This window comes from Rana temporaria, chromosome 3, assembly GCF_905171775.1.
Source record: "Rana temporaria chromosome 3, aRanTem1.1, whole genome shotgun sequence".
Lineage (NCBI taxonomy): Eukaryota > Metazoa > Chordata > Amphibia > Anura > Ranidae > Rana > Rana temporaria.
The window spans coordinates 124536986-124547913 of NC_053491.1; positions in this window are offsets into that span (position 1 = coordinate 124536986).

Here is a 10928-nt window from a genome sequence, read left to right on the forward strand (position 1 = left end):
CACTCCTCTCAGGTGCACTGTGCAAGGCTCAGTCAGATGGCTCCAGCTTTGCGGCTCTGGTTTTATCATATAGTGCAGTTGCTCCAGAGCTTAGTAAATGAGGTAAAGGTTTACTTTGCAAAGAATACCCAATCACATGCAAGGAGTATTTAAAAAACAAAATGTTTGCTCGCACATGATTGGATAATGGAAGTCAGCAGAGTTTATGCTCATTTAATAAGCCCTTTTCAGAGCGCACAGTCTCTTTGCCTTTAGTAAATCAATCCCAGTGTTGTCCCTAAATCTAGTCTAAAGCTGGGCTATGCATGTTCAGTTTTAGTTCATTCAACCAGTGGGTTAACCACTTGGGATCCGCGCTATGGACGAAAGACGTCCACAGCGCGGCTCTCAAGTGCCAAGTGGACATCTTTGGACGTCCTTTTGTTGTCATTCCCCGTGCGCGCCGCTGGAGGCACACAGCGGGGAAACAACGTGCCCGGCGCATGCGCATGCCGATGCGTGTGCCTGGTGGCCGTGATGTCCGCCAGACACCCGCGATCGTCGGTGACACAGCAGGGACGTGGAGCTCTGTGTGTAAACACAGAGCTCCACGTCCTGTCAGGGAGAGAGGAGACCGATCTGTGTCCCTTTACATAGGGACACAGCATCGGTCACCTCCCCCAGTCAGTCCCCTCCCCCCACACAGTAAGAACACACCCAGGGAATACATTTACATTCGCTGTATAAATGTGAATGGTCCCAAAATTGTGTCAAAAGTGTCCGATACGTCCGCCACAATATCGCAGGCCTGACAAAAAAATCGCAGTTTGCCGCCATTACTAGTAAAAAATAAATAAAAAAAAATCATAAATCTATCCCCTATTTTGTAGGCGCTATAAATTTTGCTTAAAAACCAATCAATATATGCTTATTGCGATTTTTTTTAACACAAATATGTAGAAGAATACGTATCGGCCTAAACCGAGGGAAATTTTTTTTTTTTTTTTTTTAAATGGGATATTGTCATAACAAAAAGTAAAACATATTGTGTTTTGTTTTTCAAAATGTTCTGTTTTTTTTTATGTTTATATAATGTTTATAGAAAAAAGGGGTGGAGATAAGGGCCGTCTAATGTGAGCCACCCTCACTGCGCGTAGCTGGAGAATAAATGTGAACACTAGTGATATTTATAAAATAAATGAATAAATTAATAAATATGCAAGAGCTGCTGCTTTAAAAATTATAGAATCCAAAATAGTTAATATGCAAATACAGTGATACCTATTATAAATAAGGTGCCAAATGTGATATTAAACAGCGCTCAAAAAAATATGTGAAAATGTAAATATCAACAAATATAATATTGGTACAGTGACATAGTGAAAAATAAATAAATAATCCACCCTCTAAGTGAGTCAATATATAAGTGTCCAAAAATCCGTGCAAAAATCGCATCAAAAAATACCAGGTTGGCAAATAAAGTCCATGAACTGTCTAAGTGAACAAAAAAATATATATAAATAGTTCATAAATGGAGAGCAAAGGAAAAGAAAAAATCCTTCCCGATCTTCAATAAGTGCTTTCACCACACCACAGTGACTGCGTGCTTCCACCACCCATCAGAAATGCAAACTCACCGCAACAAATGGCCTGACACTTTCGTGTTTAGGCACACAGGCTTGTTAACTGACCCCCTCAGTTTAGTTGATAGAACTCCTTCTTTTCATATAGGGTGGAGCATTCAGTTAAACAGATGGAGATCCGAAGCAAAAAGAAAACTCCAAGATAACAGCCATATGCAAATAAGAAAAAGAGAGCACAATAGTGTGATACTGTAACACAACTTTTAATAACACACTACAAATCTCCCAAAGAATGCACTCACAAAGGTAACTCTTGTTACAAGCAGTGTATAAATCCAAAAACTGACACGGTGTAAAACAAAAAATAAAGATATCCTCCAGGTGAACTAGTGGTCACAGCGGACCAACGAATAGCCCAAGTGTTACTCACAGCCCTTGTGCAGGTGTACTGGAGCTGCTGCTTAGGTAATTGAGCTGGTGGCAGATTAGACCATTCCACGTTCAAGCTTAGAAAGTTAGGTGTGCGGTTGTGACTTCAGTAATCACTCCCCGACATGTTTCATCGAAATGATTTCTTCATGGGGTTACTTACCAGCTGTCTAGTGCCGCTTTATATAGTTGCCAGGGTCCTCCCTCCCCCTTTGTGTTAATCAGTAGGCACGCATCATAACAAGCTGCAGCTGAGTGGACTTACGTTCCTCCCAGCCATGCTAACATGCAGCTGATCCGCTCATCCAATCAGAGCAGCATCATCGTCATGACGCTGTAGCTGGCATTCTTCCAACGTGGTGGAGGCCCTCAGTGGCGACGTTGGTGTATTACACCACATCCCACTGCCTAGTATCGAATGTAATGTCTAACCCCGATGGTTAAACTGGGGTATGACACTCAACCTGCCTGCAGTGTATTCCATAATGGAGGGATGAAAACCAAATATTGCTGACTGTCAGCTTTTCGGATGTCCCTATGACCACAAGTTACCTCTAGGGTCTATGCATACAGAGTATAGCAATATAAATTCAGAAACACAGAGTACATTGGCTCTCATTATTTAAGCACAAGAGCCAGCCAATTAGTGGTGTGTATAGTTATGAATGACATGTATACATATATAAAATATATATTATATAGCACTCTAAAATCTACAAACACATCTCTAGACAATAAGTGTATATACAAAATATAAATGATATTTTAAAAATTGTATATAAAAGAGTTGCAGATATTGTTATCCATATTAAAAATGCATAAAAATATTAGTTAAAAGATATTAATAGGAATAAACAATATATATAAAATAATACATATATTTTTAAAAATGTTAAAATTATTTAAAAACATTATATTAAAATGAATACTGGAAAAAGATAATAAACTGGGCCATGAGCTGTAAATGACATGTGTATAAATATACGTTAGTAAAACAAATAAATGCTCTGGTTTAGACGTAAGTGGGTGTACTACATCATCCCCATATGCATGCACTCATCAAAACTCTGATCATGACGGGTAGCCCAGTTGTTTGGCCCCCTTATATAAACATAGCTCATGATCATCCTATATATGTAAAAACGCATGTCTCAAATCTATTGCTCATAATTTAGGCATTGCTAATGAAGCAATTCACATCCAGTTCTATGTTTAGTCCCCTCGGAAAATGGCTTTTTAACAGGAAGATCCATTGAGTTTCGCGCTGCGACAGGTCTCTCACCCTATTTGAGCCTCTCCACGAAGGGTACACACAGTCAATGCCGCAGAACTGAGCTAACGAGGGGTCTTGGTTATGTTTTTCTTTAAAGTGGACTGACACACTATGATACTCGAAGCCTTTCTTAATATTCGCAAGGTGTTCAGCCACTCGAATCCGCAATAACCGCTTGGTTCTCCCTACATAAAGTAGCCCACAGGGGCACCAGATCAGGTATACTACGTAAGAAGAGTTACACGTAATAAATTCTTTAATAGAAAAACTCTTCCCATCACTACTCATGACCTGTTGTTTACCCCTGTTACTTGTTCGTACAGTTCTACAGCAGATGCATTTCCTACAGGAGAAAAATCCTTTAAGATCTATTCTAAGGGCCTGTTGGTCTGGGGGATCTAAAATCTTACGAACCACCTTATCACCGAAATTAGGAGCCCTCCTGTAGATGAATCGTGGTTGACTCGGAAGAATTTCGGCAAGGTGTCTGTCCTTGCCCAAGATGTGCCAATGATTTTTAAAAATGGCCTCTACCTCCCTATATTGGGCATGAAACCCAGACAGGAATCCGCATTGGTGTTGATTATTGTTTGGCTCTTCTGCCTTCTTCTCCAAGCATTTATCTCTAGGGATAACAGCAATGTCTTCAATCATAGTATTCAAAGCTGGCTCATCATATCCCTTTTGAACAAATTTATTCTTGAGTATTTGTGCTTGTGAGAGATAGTCAGTGACATCTGAGCAGTTGCGTCGAACTCTTAAAAATTGCCCCTTAGGGGTATTTTTAATCCACGCTGGATGGTGTCCACTATTAATGGACAGGTAACTGTTCCGATCAGTGGTTTTAAAATACACTTTAGTCTTTAATTTATTTCCTTCTCTTTGAATAGTCACATCCAAGAAATTGACAGTATTTCCACTGATCGTGTATTCCAGTTTAATATTATTGGAATTATTATTGAGTTCTCCCAGGAACTGGAGTGCTTCTTGTTGTGATCCTTCCCATATAAATAAAATATCGTCTATAAACCTCCGATAAAATAATAATTGGGGTCTCCGGTTATAAAAAACGTGCCTGTCCTCCCACTCAGCCATAAACAGGTTGGCGAGGCTGGGGGCAAACTTAGCCACGCCAACACTTGGACACTTATATATTGACTCACTTAGAGGGTGGATTATTTATTTATTTTTCACTATGTCACTGTACCAATATTATATTTGTTGATATTTACATTTTCACATATTTTTTTGAGCGCTGTTTAATATCACATTTGGCACCTTATTTATAATAGGTATCACTGTATTTGCATATTAACTATTTTGGATTATATAATGTTTATGTTTAAATAATAAAAATCGCAGAGGTGATCAAATACCACCAAAAGAAAGCTCTATTTGTGGGAAAAAAATTAAAAAAATATAATTTGGGTACAGTGTTGTATGACCGTGCAATTGTCATTCAAAATGCGTCAGCCCTGAAAGCTGAAAATTGGTCTGGGCACGAAGGGGGTTTAAGTGCCCAGTAATGAAGTGGTTAAAGTGGATGAGCCTTTAGATGAAACACAGAGATTAACCAAATCTCCCTACATTGGTTTTATATGTATATCTGCTTCACATTTCTATACTGTTTAGAAAGTTCAGATTTTGTTAGTAGATTTTCTCTTCCTGGTTAACACAAAGTGTGATGTCTGGGCATACAGCCAAGATAGCTAAAATTGCTGATTGGAGGAAAGTCACACATCCCCTCTCATCATAGGCAGAGCTGTTTTGTAATAGGAGCTGCTCTCTGCTACTCTATTTTAGCAACCTCCTTTGACAAAAGTCAGGAGTTCTCAGGCTGATACCAGAGGAACTGTTCAGAAGAGAGCTATAAGCTCATTGAAGAGAATTAATTAAATACTGCAGATATATGTGCCCAGCTCAAATTTCATGAATCAGGTTTACATCCACTTTAAATGAAATAAACAAACACACTGGCAGTTCCTTCCATTACCACAATGATGTGGGGGTCTTTCTCACTGTGCTATTGCATTCTGACAGGAGGGATGGATGCCCACTGACCAGCACTTGCAGCCATTGGCTGCAAGCTCTGATCAAATGCTGGTTTTCCCGCAAAGCTGTTTGACAAGAGGCGGTCATTAGCTGACTTTCTGTACATGTGTTGATGGCTTTACAAAGCTTCCACCTGACTAAATATACAGCAATGAAAAATTAAGAGCGGGCATGTCTTGGAGGTAGCTCTGTCCTCCTTGAAGTCACACAGGAAACACCAGGAGGACATACCAGAAGCTCAGACTTGGTGGCACTTGAAGACCTTATGTGAATCTACACCAAATCCAGCAAACAAAGCAAAAATGGCATCTGTGATTATCAATTTATACCTGTAGAAAGAAAGGTGCACATAGCCTGGGAAGCTCACAAAACACTACAATACAAAATTGTCCAGAACTAGCTAGTCAGAAGAAAAACAATACATGTTTTAATGTAAGTAGGAGTGCAAGTTTTATCCACTTCAATATCAGGCACTTTCACCGCTTTCCTGCCCAGGCCAATTTTCAGCTTTCTGTGCGATCAAACTTTGAATGACAGTTGTGCGGTCATGCAACACTGTACCCAAATTGAGTTTTTTGGAGACAGACAGATCTTTCTTTGGGTGATATTTAATTTTGAAAAAAAAAAATGTTTTTAGTTTCTGTTATAACATTTTGCAAATAAGTAATTTTTCTTCACTGGTGTGGACTTATGAGGTTGCGCTGATTGACACTGATAGGCTGCATTGATGGGCACTGATGAGGCTGCAACAATGAGCACTGATGAGGCAGGACTGGTGAGCCATCACTGATGAGGCAGTACTGGTGAGCCATCACTGATGAGGCAGTACTGATGGGCGCTGATGAGGCGGCACTAATAAGCTGCACTGATGGGCTCTGATTTGGCTGTACTGAAGAGGCTGCGCTGATGGACACAAATTGGCGGCACTAATGGGATCTGATAAGCTGCACTGATAAGCACTGATAAATTGCACTGATCGGCACTAATAGGCACTGACTGGCACTAATGGGGTTGCACTGATAACCAGGGCACTGAGGATGTCGGTTATTGTCTCTCCTTCCCTCACACAGAGACAGCATGTGAGGAAAGGACTGCTGATTACATGTGACCAGCTGTGATTTGGAATAGCTGATCACATGGTTAAGGGCCGCTGTGATTGGCCCTTTACCATGATCTGTGATCAGCTGCATCCAATGGACACAGCGGTAACAAAGCACTCCTGATGCGTGCTCCAGGGGGAGTGTGCTGGAGGTACGATTCTGGAAGGATGCCCATGGACACCCTCACAGAACTGGAGAGCAGAGCTGTAGCCATCTTTCGGCTATAGCGTGGGTGGGAAGGGGTTAAGGCCTGCTGAAGTCCTGTGTGTGTTCTTTCTCTATCTTTTGTGCATAATGCTGTAGCACCAGTAGGTTAGGATAGGAAGAGTTAAGCTGGCCACACAATGGGCTAGATGAAAAAACTAAACCAATTCCCCCATCCAGACATTCTTGGTGGCTGGGGGAATGCTCCTGCTGTGTAATTGTACTCTGACCTGGCTGTGTCATTAAATTGTGACCTGGCTGTGTCATTGTATATGAAGACCAGAGCTGCAGCCTACTGCCTGGAGTGCTTTTATCTGTCAAGGCAGTAGAGGCCACAGTTGGATCACAATTTGGCCTGTCCTTGCTGAACCAGCTGAATTTTGGTCCAAGTATAGCCAGCTTTAAATTTGATAGACAAACCTCTCTGGAAAGAGAAATAAAGATAGAGAGAATGATATAATTAGGCTGATTTACTAAAGAAGTTGAGCATCTTCACTCAATTAATTGTATGAATTTTAACTTCAATTATCCAATCATGTGCTGATAAAATAAGTAAACTGGAATTTGTTTTTCACATGAATGGATAATTGAAGTGAATATTCACACAATTTATTCCTTACCCCTCTCATGTCTGCTAAAAGATGACAGGCTCAATTTAGAGTTAAGAAAAACTGCTTGTGAAAGTATCCTGTGCTGGTAATTTCACTATTTCAATAATTTACTATTTGGAATGATTCCATTCATAACACAGCTGCAACAATAAGGAAAATATACTGTAAAAAGGAATCTCCCTGTGCTAAGGCTTGAGTCTGCTTAAACCTGAGCTTGAAACATACTCATACAAAAACATATTTTTCTTGTAAATATCCGAATACCCATTTTCCTGGGGGAGTAATCCACATTGCACTGCATTGCACCAATACCGTTTTTTACCAGCTATACCGAGTACCAATGGGCTCAAATCGCACTGCAAAGAATTGTATGTGATTTGCCCTACTTTCCGAATTGAATGCGGTTTCCTGCACCGCTCCTGTGTGAATCCAGGCTGAAGTCCCTGGGCCGGATTCAGATAGGTCAGCGGACCTTTAGATCCGCGTAACCTATCTGATTTACGTTACACCGCCGCAAGTTTTTGAGGCAAGTGCTTTTTTCAGAAAGCACTTGCCTCTAAAGTTGCTGCGGCATATCGTAAATCCCCCGGCGGAATTCAAATTCCGCGGCTAGGGGGCATCTAAAATTTAAATCAGGCGCGTCCCCGCGCCGATCGAACAGCGCATGCGCCGTCCGCAAATTTTCCCAGCGTGCATTGCTCCAAATGACGTCGCAAGGACGTCATTGGTTTCGACGTTAACGTAAATTATGTCCGGCCGTATTCGCAAACGACTTACGCAAACAACGTAAAAAATTCAAAACTCGGTGCGGGAACGATGGCCATACTTACCATAGAATACGCTGCACTTACCCCTCCTATAGCAGGGTTAACTTTCCGCCGGAAAAAGCCGAACGCAAACGACGTAAAAAAAACGCAGAGCGGTCGTTCGTTTCTGAATCAGCGTAAATGCTCATTTGCATATTCGACGCGTAAAAGATACAGAAGCGCCACCTAGCGGCCGGCCTGGAATTGCAGCCTAAGATCCGACGGTGTAAGTCACTTACACCTGTCGGATCTTAGGCATATCTATGCGTAACCTGATTCTATGAATCAGGCGCATAGATACGACGGCCGGACTCAGAGATACGACGGCGTATCAGGAGATACGTCGTCGTATCTTCTTTCTGAATCCGGCCCACTATGGCAAGCTTGGATTTACACAGGAGCGGTAACAGTAACCGGATGCAATTCAGCCAGCAATTGCTCCGCATTCATGTTCAAATCGCATGTGATTCTTTGCAGTTTTGATTTAAACCTATTCCTTTTGTATGGCTGCAAATCACACTGCAAAGATTTTGGTATCAGAGCATTTTTGCGAATACTCGCGCAAACACCCGGTTTCGGCACTGATACCGGTATCCGTGCAATCCTAGTAATATCTATATACATATCCTTCTATTACTTTATACCTTGTCGACAATGGGTTGCATTAAAAACACTGGGTTAAAAAAATTACACTTTACAGAAGCTTAGATTTGCAAAGTTAGCAGACTGTGAAAGATTAACATTTGGACAAGAATCATGTTTTTTGGGCAACTCAACCTCCCTGGCGGTATGATTATGTCAGGTTTTTGATGCTGAAAGCGGTACAATTGTTTTAATTGAAATTTGGCATTTTATATTGTAGGAATGTAGGGCCAGATTCACAAACGAGATACAACGGCGTATCTACTCATACGCCGTCGTATCTCTGTTTCTAACTATGCGACTGATTCATAGAATCAGTTACGCATAGCTAGCCCTAAGATCCAACAGGTATAATTGAATTACACTGTCGGATCTTAAGGATGCAATTCTAGGCCGGCCGCTAGGTGGCGAGGCCATTGCGGCCGGCGTAGAATATGCAAATGAAGACTTACGGCGATCCCCGAACGTCCCGAACGGCCCGTCGATCTAAATCTACGTCGTTTCCGTCGAGTTACGCTGCGTAAAACTAGGGCTGAGCCCTAGTTCTCTTAAGCCATGGTAAGTATGGCGTCGTCCGTGAATGGCGCTGGACGCCATTTACGTTAACGTCTAAGCAAATGACGTCGGTGCGACGTCAGTTAGCGCAATGCACGTCGGTTAATTTACCCGACGGAGCATGCGCAGTACGTCCGGCGCGGGAGCGCGCCTAATTTAAATGGGACTCACCCCATTCGATTGGGCCCGCCTTGCGCCGGACGGATTTAAGATACACCGATGCAAATTTCCAGGTATGTGCTTTGTGGATCGGGCACTTAGGCAAAAAATTTGCGGCGGTGTAACTTAAATCGGAAAAGTTAAGTTGCGCCCACTGGTTAACTCACTTAAATCTGTCCAAACAAGAGTCTAGTAAACATCCCGGGTATGATAAAGTTTGAAACACTAAATCATTAATTATAATATAAAAATAACTATAAATAATTATAACAAATAATAATATAATAAAAATAAAAAATATTCAATAATGTAATCAAATCAAAAACACTGAAATTTGCTCAGTTGCAGAATTGTCGCTGTCTTTACTTTTATTGTTTGATGATGAATTTCCCCACAAATCACTATCGCTCAATTCTGCAAGAGATTTTAATTTATTATCGCTGTTTTTTAGCTGGTCTAAAACCACTTTTGACATATAGGGACACTTTTTTGTTTCTATGGACAATCTATAGTTTCCAGGCAGAAAGAACAGTTTTTATAATATAAAACTGCATGCAGGGCACTGGACAGACCACTAGGGACAAAGGGGATGTGTAATTATTTTATACAGTACTCTAATCTGTAAGATTACAGTATACTGTATGTGTACTGTGTTTGAATTTTTTTAAATTTGGCGCCGATCTCCGCCTCGTGCGTCCTAACGTCACAGGGAACGGAGCTCGGCGGCACTCGGGCACTGTGTGAATCGAGCGAGGAGACAGCTCGATCACACAGCTGGGAGACATCGCAGGATCCAGAGGACAAGGTAAGTAACTCTGCCTGGATACTGCGATGCGATCCCGAGTCTGGCTCTGGGTTACCGCTATTAGTACTGAAGTTTCACCCCGACCCAGACTCGGGATTACCGCCAGGGAGGTTAAAGGAGGCTTAATATAGCGCATACCTGTAGGGCCATTTTTTATATTGATTGGACCCTGGGCAAACATTTTCTTGGTGCCCCATCATGTTTCTAGGATTTTGCTATGGCTCTCCAGTCATTGATGGTTGCCTCCACCATCACAAGAATGCACTGGGGTTCACGCCACACATGCACAGTGCACCGTGAGCTTCATGGCATCAAGGGAGAGAATGTGCAGTGTTTGAATCTGATAGAGCGTGCTCTAGCAATGGCAGAGGAGGGCATCAACAGCTGGAGTGCCACAGCAACATCCTAGCAACAGGATGAGGGAACGGCGGCTATGGGAGTTTTTTTTAATATAATATTTTTTTTTTTTTTTCTAGAACATTCTAGTTGAAGGATATCATGAAATTACAGGTACAAAAGATGTGCCATATATATTTAGATAATGTTCAAAGCATACAAATCAGGACATTTTTTAAAAAAAATGGCAAGAGTGATACCATCAAAATGTATAAAAAATCTAATACATGTTTACCTGTTAAGCACTATTAGTGGTATTGATGTCCTACACAGAACTAATTAATTTTGCTTCAGAAAGATTAATTGCTGATACTACTATTTATAATGGGTACTA